Here is a 9,898-nt window from a genome sequence, read left to right on the forward strand (position 1 = left end):
CGAGGATCAGCAAAAGCAGCCCAAAGGGTGGCGCCGTGTCAATGGAACTTCCCCTTTATAGTCCCGTCGTACGTAGTGTACGTCACCGCGCTTTGGACGGGCGGTATTTGGCCTGAACGTGCGTATGCAAAGCAGGCTTGAGAGGAATCCCGTTTATTAAAAACTTTGTTTTTTTTCCCGCCGAGAAAAACGGCCGTGTGTACAGGGCATTTTCAAAAATTTCGGTATTTTTTAGATTATTTAGCAAAAAATAAAAACCCCAAGAGGTGATCAAATACCACCTAAAGAAAGATCTATGGGCCAGATTCACAGTCGAGATACGACGGAGTATCTATGCGACTGATTCATAGAATCAGTTACGCATAGATATCCCTAAGATCCGACAGGTGTAATTGTTTTACACTGTCGGATCTTAGGATGCAATACCGCGGCCGCCGCTGGGGGGAGTTCGCGTCGTAAACCAGCGTTGGGTATGCAAATTAGTAGTTACGGCGATCCACGGCGGATTTTCACGTTCGCTACGTCGCTGCTAGTCTAGTTTCCCGTCGCAAAGTTAGTTGTCGTTTTAGGTGCCCTAACTTTAGACAGCACACGTATGTGCTGTTTAAAGTATGGCTGTCGTTCCCGCGTCAAAATTTAAAAATTCACGTCGTTTGCGTAATACATCCGGGAATACGGAAGTACGCTACGCACGTCGCCGTTCGAAAAAATGACGTCACTTCGCGCAAAGCACGGCAGGGAATTTCGAAACGGAGCATGCGCAGTAGGTCCGGCGCGGGAGCGCGCCTAATTTAAATGGCACACGCCCATTTAAATTACGCGGGCTTACGCCGGAGGCCGCCAGCGTAGGTTTTCATTGCAAGTGCTTTGTGAATCAGGCACTTGCGATGAAAACTTGCGGCGGTGTAACGTATCTACGATACGTTATGCCGCTGCAATTCTACCTGAATCTGGCACTATGTGTGGAAAGAAAATGATAAAAATTTAGTTTTGGTACAGAATTGCATGACCTCAAAATTGTCATTCGACAGCGCTGAAAGTTGAAAATTGTCCTGGGCAGGAAAGGGGGGCGAAAGTGCCCCAGTATTGAAGTGGTTAATAAACTGAAAAACAAGTGGAACTCCGCTTAAAACACCATACATGGATAGACATAAATTCTATCGAAAATACAAACATAAATTGGTTACATGATCAAAAGAAAGGACATTAAAATTCAAGCAAATAATAGACATGTGCACACTGAAATATTTTGTTTTCGTCTGAAAAATAAATGTATTTAGTTACTCCCGAAATTCGTTATTATTTTGTTTCGTTAAAAAAAATGCATTCGTCCAAAAGTCCGAATTAAGGTCGAATCTGTCATTGAAGGCTTATGGGGCCAGATTCACAAAAAATTACGGCGGCGTAACGCATGTCCTTTACGTTACTCCGCCGCAAGTTTTCATCGTAAGTGCTTGATTCACAAAGCACTTGCGTGTAAACTTGCGGTGGCGTAGCGTAAAGCCGTCCGGTGCAAGCCCGCCTAATTCAAATGGAGCGGGGACCATTTAAATTAGGCGCGTTCCCGCGCCGAACGTACTGCGCATGCTCCGTTTTGAAATTTCCCGCCGTGCTTTGCGCGAAATGACGTCGCCCCGACGTAATGTTTTGAACGGCGACGTGCGCAACGTACTTTCGTATTCCCGGATGACTTACGCAAAAAAAAATTTGAAATTTGACGCGGGAACGACGGCCATACTTTAACATGGGCTGTCTATTGTTACACCACCTAAATAGCAGCCGTAACTTTGCGACGCGAAAAGCCGACTAGCGACGACGTAAGAGAATGCGACTAACGCGTGTACCTTCGTGGATCGCCGTAAACAGCTAATTAGCATACCCGACACGGAAAACGACGCAAACTCCACCCAGCGGTCGCCGAAGTATTGCAGCCTAAGATCCGAAGGCGTACGAAGCCGAACGCCTGTCGGATCTTAGCCAAAAGCCGTCGTATCTTTGTTTGTGAATTACAAATAAAGATACGACGCGGCGAATTTGAAAGTACGCCGGAGTATCAGCAGATACTCCGGCGTACTTCTTCTCTGAATCTGGCCCATGGTGTCTGTCGAACGTTGCAAGAAGATTCGACGGAGCAGCTAAACTGTACGACGCCGCAATCGTACATTTCGGGTCGAATGTTCCGCCTACAAGCTATAGGAGAATTCTAATGTTGTATGACACTAATAATAATTATATTAATTATTATTACTAGTCAACCAACATTCGCGTTCTTCTATAGCCTATGGGCCGAGCTTTTGACCGGAAATGTACGATCGCAGCGTCGTACAGTTTAGCCGCTTGTCGAATCTTCTTCGAACTTTCGACAGACACCATAAGCCTTCAATGACAGATTCAACGTTTTGTATGTTTTTCACTGCTTTGTCGAATCTTCATCGTTCATGTCGAATGGTCCACCCCCAACACTGTCTCTATAACCTCTTGCCGACCTGCCGCCGCAGTTTTACGGCGGCAGGTTTGGCTCCCCTGCGCGAAAGCACGTAATATAACGTCGGCTCTTGCGCAGGCCCCCCCGCTCGCTCCCAACTCATGTGCCCGCTGGGCGCGATCGCCGCCGGGCACACACGATCGCTCGTTACAGAGCGGGGACCGGGAGCTGTATGTGTAAATACACAGCTCCCGGTCCTGTCAGGGGAGAAATGCCTGACCGTCTGTTCATATAATGTATCAGTCATTTCCCCTAGTGAGGCCACCCCCCCTACAGTTAGAACACACCCAGGGAACATACTTAACCTATTCCCCCCCCCCTAGTGTTAACCATACCTCCCAACTGTCCCTGATTTTGAGGGACTGTGCCCGATTTGGAGAAATGTCCCTCTGTCCCTCATTCTCCTCATTTGTCCCTTATTTTTGTCTGATCTATATATATGTATATAAAATGCACTTTTTATCTATCAAAAAGTGTTTCCCAGAGCTAAACTTTTCATCTAATTTCTAAATTGCTGCATTTGTAAATTCCAAAAGCCAATATAAAGGAATAGTAGTGGTAAAAAAAGCACTTGTGGGTTTAACCAATCTTATTTTTTTTGTACAGTTCTCCTTTAAGGGGGCGTGGCAAGGGGTGTGTCCTATGCCAACATACTTTTGCTGATAGGTGTCCCTCATTCCCATCTCAGAAAGTTGGGAGGTATGGTGTTAACCCCATTCACTGCCAGTGGCATTTTTATAGTAATCCAATGCATTTTTATAGCACTGATCGCTATAAAAATGCCAATGGTCCCAAAAATGTGTCAAAAGTGTCCGCCATAATGTCGCAGTACCGGAAAAAATCGCTGATCCCCGCCATTACTGGTAAAAAAAAAATATTAATAAAAATGCCATAAAAATACCCCCTATTTTGTAAACGCTATAACTTTTGCGCAAACCAATCAATAAACGCTTATTGCGATTTTTGTTACAAAAAATATGTAAAAGAATACGTATCGGCCTAAGCTGAGGAAAAAAAATTTTTTTTTATATATTTTTGGGGGATATTTATTATAGCAAAAGGTAAAAAATATTCATTTTTTTTCAAAATTGTCTCTCTATTTTTGTTTATAGCGCAAAAAAACTTAGTTAGACTTACCGGTAACGGTATTTCTATGAGTCTTTCAGGACAGCACCTGGAGAGAGCGCAGCTCCACCCACTTCCCAGGAAACACTGCAGTCAATGCTATAACTTCCGCCCCCTTCCACCATGGCCTCAGTTGTTCACGAGTACCTCCGGCCACGCTGAAATTAGATAAGCAGAACATAGAAACTACACACATTAGCATATATATATATTATCTTTAATAACACAAAGGGCGGGTTATCGGTGCTGTCCTGAAAGACTCATAGAAATACCGTTACCGGTAAGTCTAACTAAGGTTTTCTCACCTCGTCTTTCAGGACAGCACCTGGAGATGATAACCGAGTACTTACTCTAGGGTGGGACCACCGCTTGCAGGACCTTCCTGCCAAAAGACTGCTCTGACACAGAGAGCAAATCCATCCTATAATGACGAGTGAAGGTGGAAAAGCTCGTCCACATTGCCGCCTTACAGATGTGTTCTGGCGAAGCTCCAGCCCGTTCTGCCCAGGAAGTTGCCACCGCCCTAGTAGAATGGGCCATTACTCCCGGAGGAGGATCCAAACCTTTAGCTTTGTATGCCTCATGGATAGCCATACGTAACCATCTAGCCAGAGTACTCTTGGAAGCCCCATGCCCCTTGCGGGATCCTGAAAACAGAACGAAAAGCGAATTCGCCTTTCTGAACTCACTAGAGACCTCTAGATAGCGTCTAATGCATCTCCTGACATCTAAGGAATGGAATTCTCTCTCCTTCGGACAAGAAGGAGATGGACAAAAGGTAGGTAACACTATTTCCTGCGTCCTATGAAATACTGACACTACCTTCGGAAGAAACTCGGATCAGTTCTTAATACTACCCTATCAGGGAAGATTGACAAAAAAGGCTCCAAAATGGAAAGCGCCTGAAGCTCGCTAACCCTCCTCGCTGAGGTGACCGCTACCAAAAGCACCAATTTCAAAGTCAGAAATTTTATAGAGGCGTCTACCAGTGGTTCGAAGGGTTTTTTAGTCAAACCCCCCAGGACCACTGATAAATCCCATAAATCCCACCCTGGCTAAGGCCTTAAAAAATCTGATAACGTAGGGCTCTAGAGATAAACGTCTCTCTAGAAACACTGACAAAGCCGCCACCTGCGCCTTCAAGGTGCTGGCTGCCAGACCCTTATCCATACCGTCTTGTAAAAACTCCAAGACGGAAAATGTATTCAAAGGAGAATAATTTTTACCTTCACACCAAGAATTGAAAACTTTCCAAGTCTTGAAGTAGATGGCCCTCGTGACCTTTTTCCTGCTACTAAGTAGCGTATCTACCAAACGTTTGGACAAACCCTTACTGCTAAGAATTAGCTCTTCAGTAACCAGGCCGTGAGTCTTAATCGACTCACGTCTGGATGAAGTAGAGGGCCCCGAAACAGTAAATCTTTTCTGACTGGCAGTACCCAGGGATCTTCTACTGCCAGTTCCAACAGACTCGAAAACCAAGGTCTCTTGGGCCAGTACGGGGCTATCAGGATCAGAGTAGTCTTCTCCTCCTGAAGCTTCCGTAACACTAAAGGAATGATCTGAACTGGGGGGAAGGCATAGCACAGGCAGAAGGGCCAGCGTTGGACTAACGCATCTAGACCCTCTGCCTGGTCCATTCTGTTGAGAGAAAAATAAGCCGGAACCTTGGCATTGGACTGGGACGCGAACAGGTCTATCTGAGGGGTTCCCCACCTGTTTACTAGCTCTTGGAAGACCTCCGGGCATAAACACCATTCCAATTCCAGAACCCTCGTCCGACTTAAAAAGTCTGCCAGAAGGTTTAGGCTGCCTTTTAGGTGTACTGCCGATAGGGATGCCAAGTTCACCTCTGCCCAGGACAGAGTCTGTAAGGCCAGATTGAGGAGTACCTTGCTTCTCGTGCCCCCCTGTCTGGAAACATACGCCACCGCTGTGGCGTTGTCTGACAGAATCTGGACGTGTTGGTCCAGAATTAGCTCCTGGAAGGCCCTTAGCCCTAACCAAATGGCCCTGAGTTCCCTCCAATTGGAGGACCTTCTGGACTCCTCCCTCGACCAGGATCCCTGTGCCATCTGCCCGTTCAGGTGAGCATCCCATCCCCACGAACTCGCGTCCGTAGTTAGGACCCTTGTAGTGGGGAAGGACCAAGACAGGCCTAGGCGCAGATTTGCCTGGCCTCTCCACCACCAAAGTTTCCTTTTCACTGAAGACGGAACTCTGAATCTTTTCTCTAGGGATTCCCCATGGGTCCAATTCTGAAGGATCGCCTGTTGTAGGTCCCTTGAATGGAGACGAGCCCACTGCACCGCCGGAATGGCGGCCGTGAGTAAGCCCATTGTGGACATGGCTGAGCGAACAGAAATCGGCACATTCGACTGAATTGTCTTCACCGCAGCCTGAACTTTCTCTATCTTTTCTTCTGGTAGAAACATCTTCCCCTGAACAGAGTCTATAGTGTATCCTAGAAAGACTATCCTCTGGGAGGGCACTAGATTTGACTTCTCTTTGTTCAGAATCCATCCGAGCCCTTCCAAATGAGCCTGGGTCCTCCTCAGGTCCAGGAGAAGCTGCTCCTCCGACTTGGCGAACACCAGGAGGTCGTCCAAGTATGGAATTATAGAAATCCCCCTGAGCCTTAGGGGTGCCAAGGCCTCTGCCATCACCTTTGAAAAGACTCTGGGAGAGGAGGAAAGGCCGAATGGGAGGGCTCTGAATTGGAAATGCCTCACTCCGCTCTCTGTTCTGATGGCTAGGCGCAGATAGCGCTGGGAGGAAGTCCTGATCGGGACGTGCAAATATGCATCCCTTAAATCTATCGATGCTAGAAAGCACCCCAGAGGAAGAAGCTTTCTCACCGAGTATATAGAATCCATGCGGAATCTCTTGTACCGGATAGCTAGATTCAGGACTTTTAGGTTTAAAATTAACCTGAATTTGCCCGACGGCTTCCTTACTAGAAATATATGGGAATAACAGCCCTCCCCCTGTTCTCTCTGGGGCACTGGCGTAATCACCCTCTGTTGGAGAAAATCTTCCACTAATGACAGCATTGCCCGAGATTTCTCTTGCTCCCTGGGCAATTGGGTCACATAAAACCGCGACGGTGGTCTTCCCGAGAACTCCAGTGCGTAGCGTAGTGCGTAGCAATCAGTTTGAGGACATACGGACTGGACGTCGCCTCTGCCCACTGTGGAAGGAAGGCTTGGAGCCGACCTCCCACAGCTGGGAGACCGTCACTGGGGCTTAGCAGGCTGGCTGGGGGAGCGAAATAACACCCCAGGCTTCCCGCGGCCCCTCTGGGACCGCCAGGGTCTACCACCCTGGCCTCTTTGTGCATCCTTAGGCCCCTTGGCTTGGAAAAAAGGACGAAAATTTTTCTTGGGCCCCGAATCTACCTTTTTTAAAGGAAGAGCCTTCTTTCTATCCGCCGTCCTATCCAGAACGGCGTCTAGCCCTGTGCCAAACACCAAGTCTCCTTCAAATGGTAACCCACACAGTTTCACCTTAGAGGCTGTGTCCCCCTGCCAGGTCTTAACCCATAAGGCCCTTCTGGTTGAATTTATCAATGCCGAGGATCTGGCGGAGAGCTTCACGGATTCAGCAGATGCATCCGCTATATAGCCTACCGCCTTCATAAGGACTGGAAAGGACTCCAAAAGCTCTCTACGGGAGGTCCCAGCCTCGATGTGACCTTTAAGCTGATCCAGCCAATGTTCAAGGTTTCTAGCCACCACAGTGGCTGCCATAGCTGGTTTGAGATTAATCAAGGTGGCATCCCAGGCTTTTTTGAGCAGGGTATCTGCTCTTTTATCCAGGGGATCTTTAAGGGTACCTGTATCCTCAAAAGCTAGGTCAGTATTGCGAGAAACTTTCGAGAATGCTGCATCCAGCTTAGGTTTTTTATTCCATACCTGCGTTGGATCTTCATCGAAAGGAAATCTCCTTTTCAGAGATTTAGAAAAGAAGGGTGCCTTTTCCGGGTCCTTCCATTCTCTCTTAATTGTTTCGGACAATACTTTATGTACCGGGAAGGTACGATGTTTCACCTCATCCAAGCCCTGGTACATCCTGTCATGCAAGGACAGCTGAGTCGCATCTTCCTTAATGCTTAGGGTAGAATGAATAGTCATTAATAGGTCATCAACCTCCTCTAAGGACAGTTTATAGCGCGAGGAAGAAGTATCCCTTTCTTCTTCTTCCTCCGCCTCTGATCCTGAAACAACATTTTCAGGCTCCTCCTCCTCGGACTCACTATCTAACCTTCTAGATGTGGAGGGGGTACTGGCCCTGACCTTGGATCCCTTAGTCGGACCCTTGTCCAGAAAGGAGCGAAAAGACTGGAAAGTCTGGTGCAACTCCTCCCTAAACGAAGAGAGCAACTCCCCCGTACCCTTGACGGTGGGCTGCTCAGAGGCCGAACTAGTAGAGGCCTCCCCCCTGACAATCTCCGCAATACAAGTTTTGCATAAAGGTTTGGTCCAGTTCCCTTTAAGGGAAGCTTTACAAGTAGCACACCGCTTCTTGGAAGAAGGAGGTTCTACCACTTTAAGTTTTTCTTTAACTTTCTGAAACGACACAAAGGACAACAACGCTATGTTTAACCTTTGTATGCCAGACCAGCAAATCACCCAAGTGCACACAGCTAGTGAACAAATAAAACCAGAACCCATCACCGCTGTACCAGAAAAAACTACACACACCCACAGACGTGACTAGGGTGAGTGAGGCAGGCTCCCCTCCCCCGAAGGGGCAGAAAGAGGGACATAACAATACCCTGGTACATTGACCACCGCTGGGTCTCCTACCTGGGCCGGGCTGGTGCTTGTGGCTCCTGCTCCCACCACCTCCGCTGCGTCTTCTGGCTCCATGGTCCCAGAACGCTGCGGGCGTGCGACAGCTTTTTAAAACTCTCGGCTCTTTCTCGCCGCTGCGAGACCCGGAAATAGCACCGCCGAGGCCACTCCTCCTCCTGCGTTCCAGCGGCCGGAACCGGAAGCCGCCACGCGCCGCCGGAAGTCCCGCCTCCACCCGGAAAGGACGTCACTACGCCCTCCGCTCCGGGACCTCGTATGCCGGAAGAATGGCACCTGACCGCCCCCCCGCAAGCTACGATGCCCGGACTCAGGGAGCGGGACCCCCAGCAGCCTCTGTCCTCGCCGGACCGAAGAGGAGAAGTACCCGACCTTCACCCGCGCGTGAGGGGAGAAGTCGAGTCCGCCTCCTGGAGGATCACCTCCTAACACACAAAACACCGGTATGCTTCCAAAACCACCTTCCCCGCCTGGGGAGAGTACAGCACACCCTTGGTTCCCTGCAGCGCTTCCACCATGGCCGGAGGAAACACTACAACTGAGGCCATGGTGGAAGGGGGCGGAAGTTATAGCATTGACTGCAGTGTTTCCTGGGAAGTGGGTGGAGCTGCGCTCTCTCCAGGTGCTGTCCTGAAAGACGAGGTGAGAAACTAAAAACCGCAGAGGTGATCAAATACCACCAAAAGAAAGCTCTATTTGTGGGGGAAAAAGGACGCCAATTTTGTTGGGGAGCCACGTCGCACGACCGCGCAATTGTCAGTTAAAGCGACGCAGTGCCCAATCGCAAAAAAGTGCTCTGGTCTTTGACCAGCAATGTCGAATCTTTCCTCTCTATGTAGAATAACCTCGGACTAATAGAGTTAAGGTTAGGCACATTCGACCGCAGATTCGATAGGCACAGATTGCTATTGTCAGCGTCACGTCAAATCTTTTATCAATATCGAACCATTGTAGCAACGAAAACGAAAATAAAGCATTTTTTTGCATGTCGGATCTTTCGGATTTCGGATTCTGCGCGCTCGTTTTCGTTTGTTAAAACGATACCGAAAATACCCGAAATTCACACGAAAATTCATTCGGACAAAAACAAATGCACACGTCTAGCAAATAACAATACAAATGCTAAAGCTGAATAAACAGAAAAACATACCCCGTAGGTCGCTCTCCCGTGTTTTTGAAAGAGACTCTTCAAAGGGCCTGTTGTTTTCCCCACATATGAGAGTGAACATGAGAACGTTGTACACAGAATACTCCGTATAACAGTTCAGATATTCATGAATGTGATAACGGTTCCCTTATGTGGGTGTGTGAAATGTTCACCACATATGAGAGAGAGATGGAAATGTTACTGTCATACTCATGACCTGAGGCCTACTGGATTCGCACCCTTAGTACCGTATACCCCGGGGGACGCAACACCAACCTATCATTTACATGTTTTTCAAACGAGGGATAATAGATCTGTTGGCTTGGC

The 9,898-nt window shown here is 48.2% G+C and overlaps 1 protein-coding gene across 1 annotated transcript in view; it reads right to left on the reverse strand.

The window, feature by feature from the left end:
* The window catches only part of LOC120941654 (fucolectin-like), a 32,933-nt gene extending 23,035 nt beyond the window's left edge, over positions 1-9,898 (reverse strand). Inside the window, exon 1 of the mRNA XM_040355185.1 lies at positions 9,575-9,898. The gene's annotated coding sequence lies outside the window, so the exon portion shown is untranslated. The remainder of the gene's footprint in view (positions 1-9,574) is intronic.

Source organism: Rana temporaria, chromosome 5 (assembly GCF_905171775.1).
Source record: "Rana temporaria chromosome 5, aRanTem1.1, whole genome shotgun sequence".
Lineage (NCBI taxonomy): Eukaryota > Metazoa > Chordata > Amphibia > Anura > Ranidae > Rana > Rana temporaria.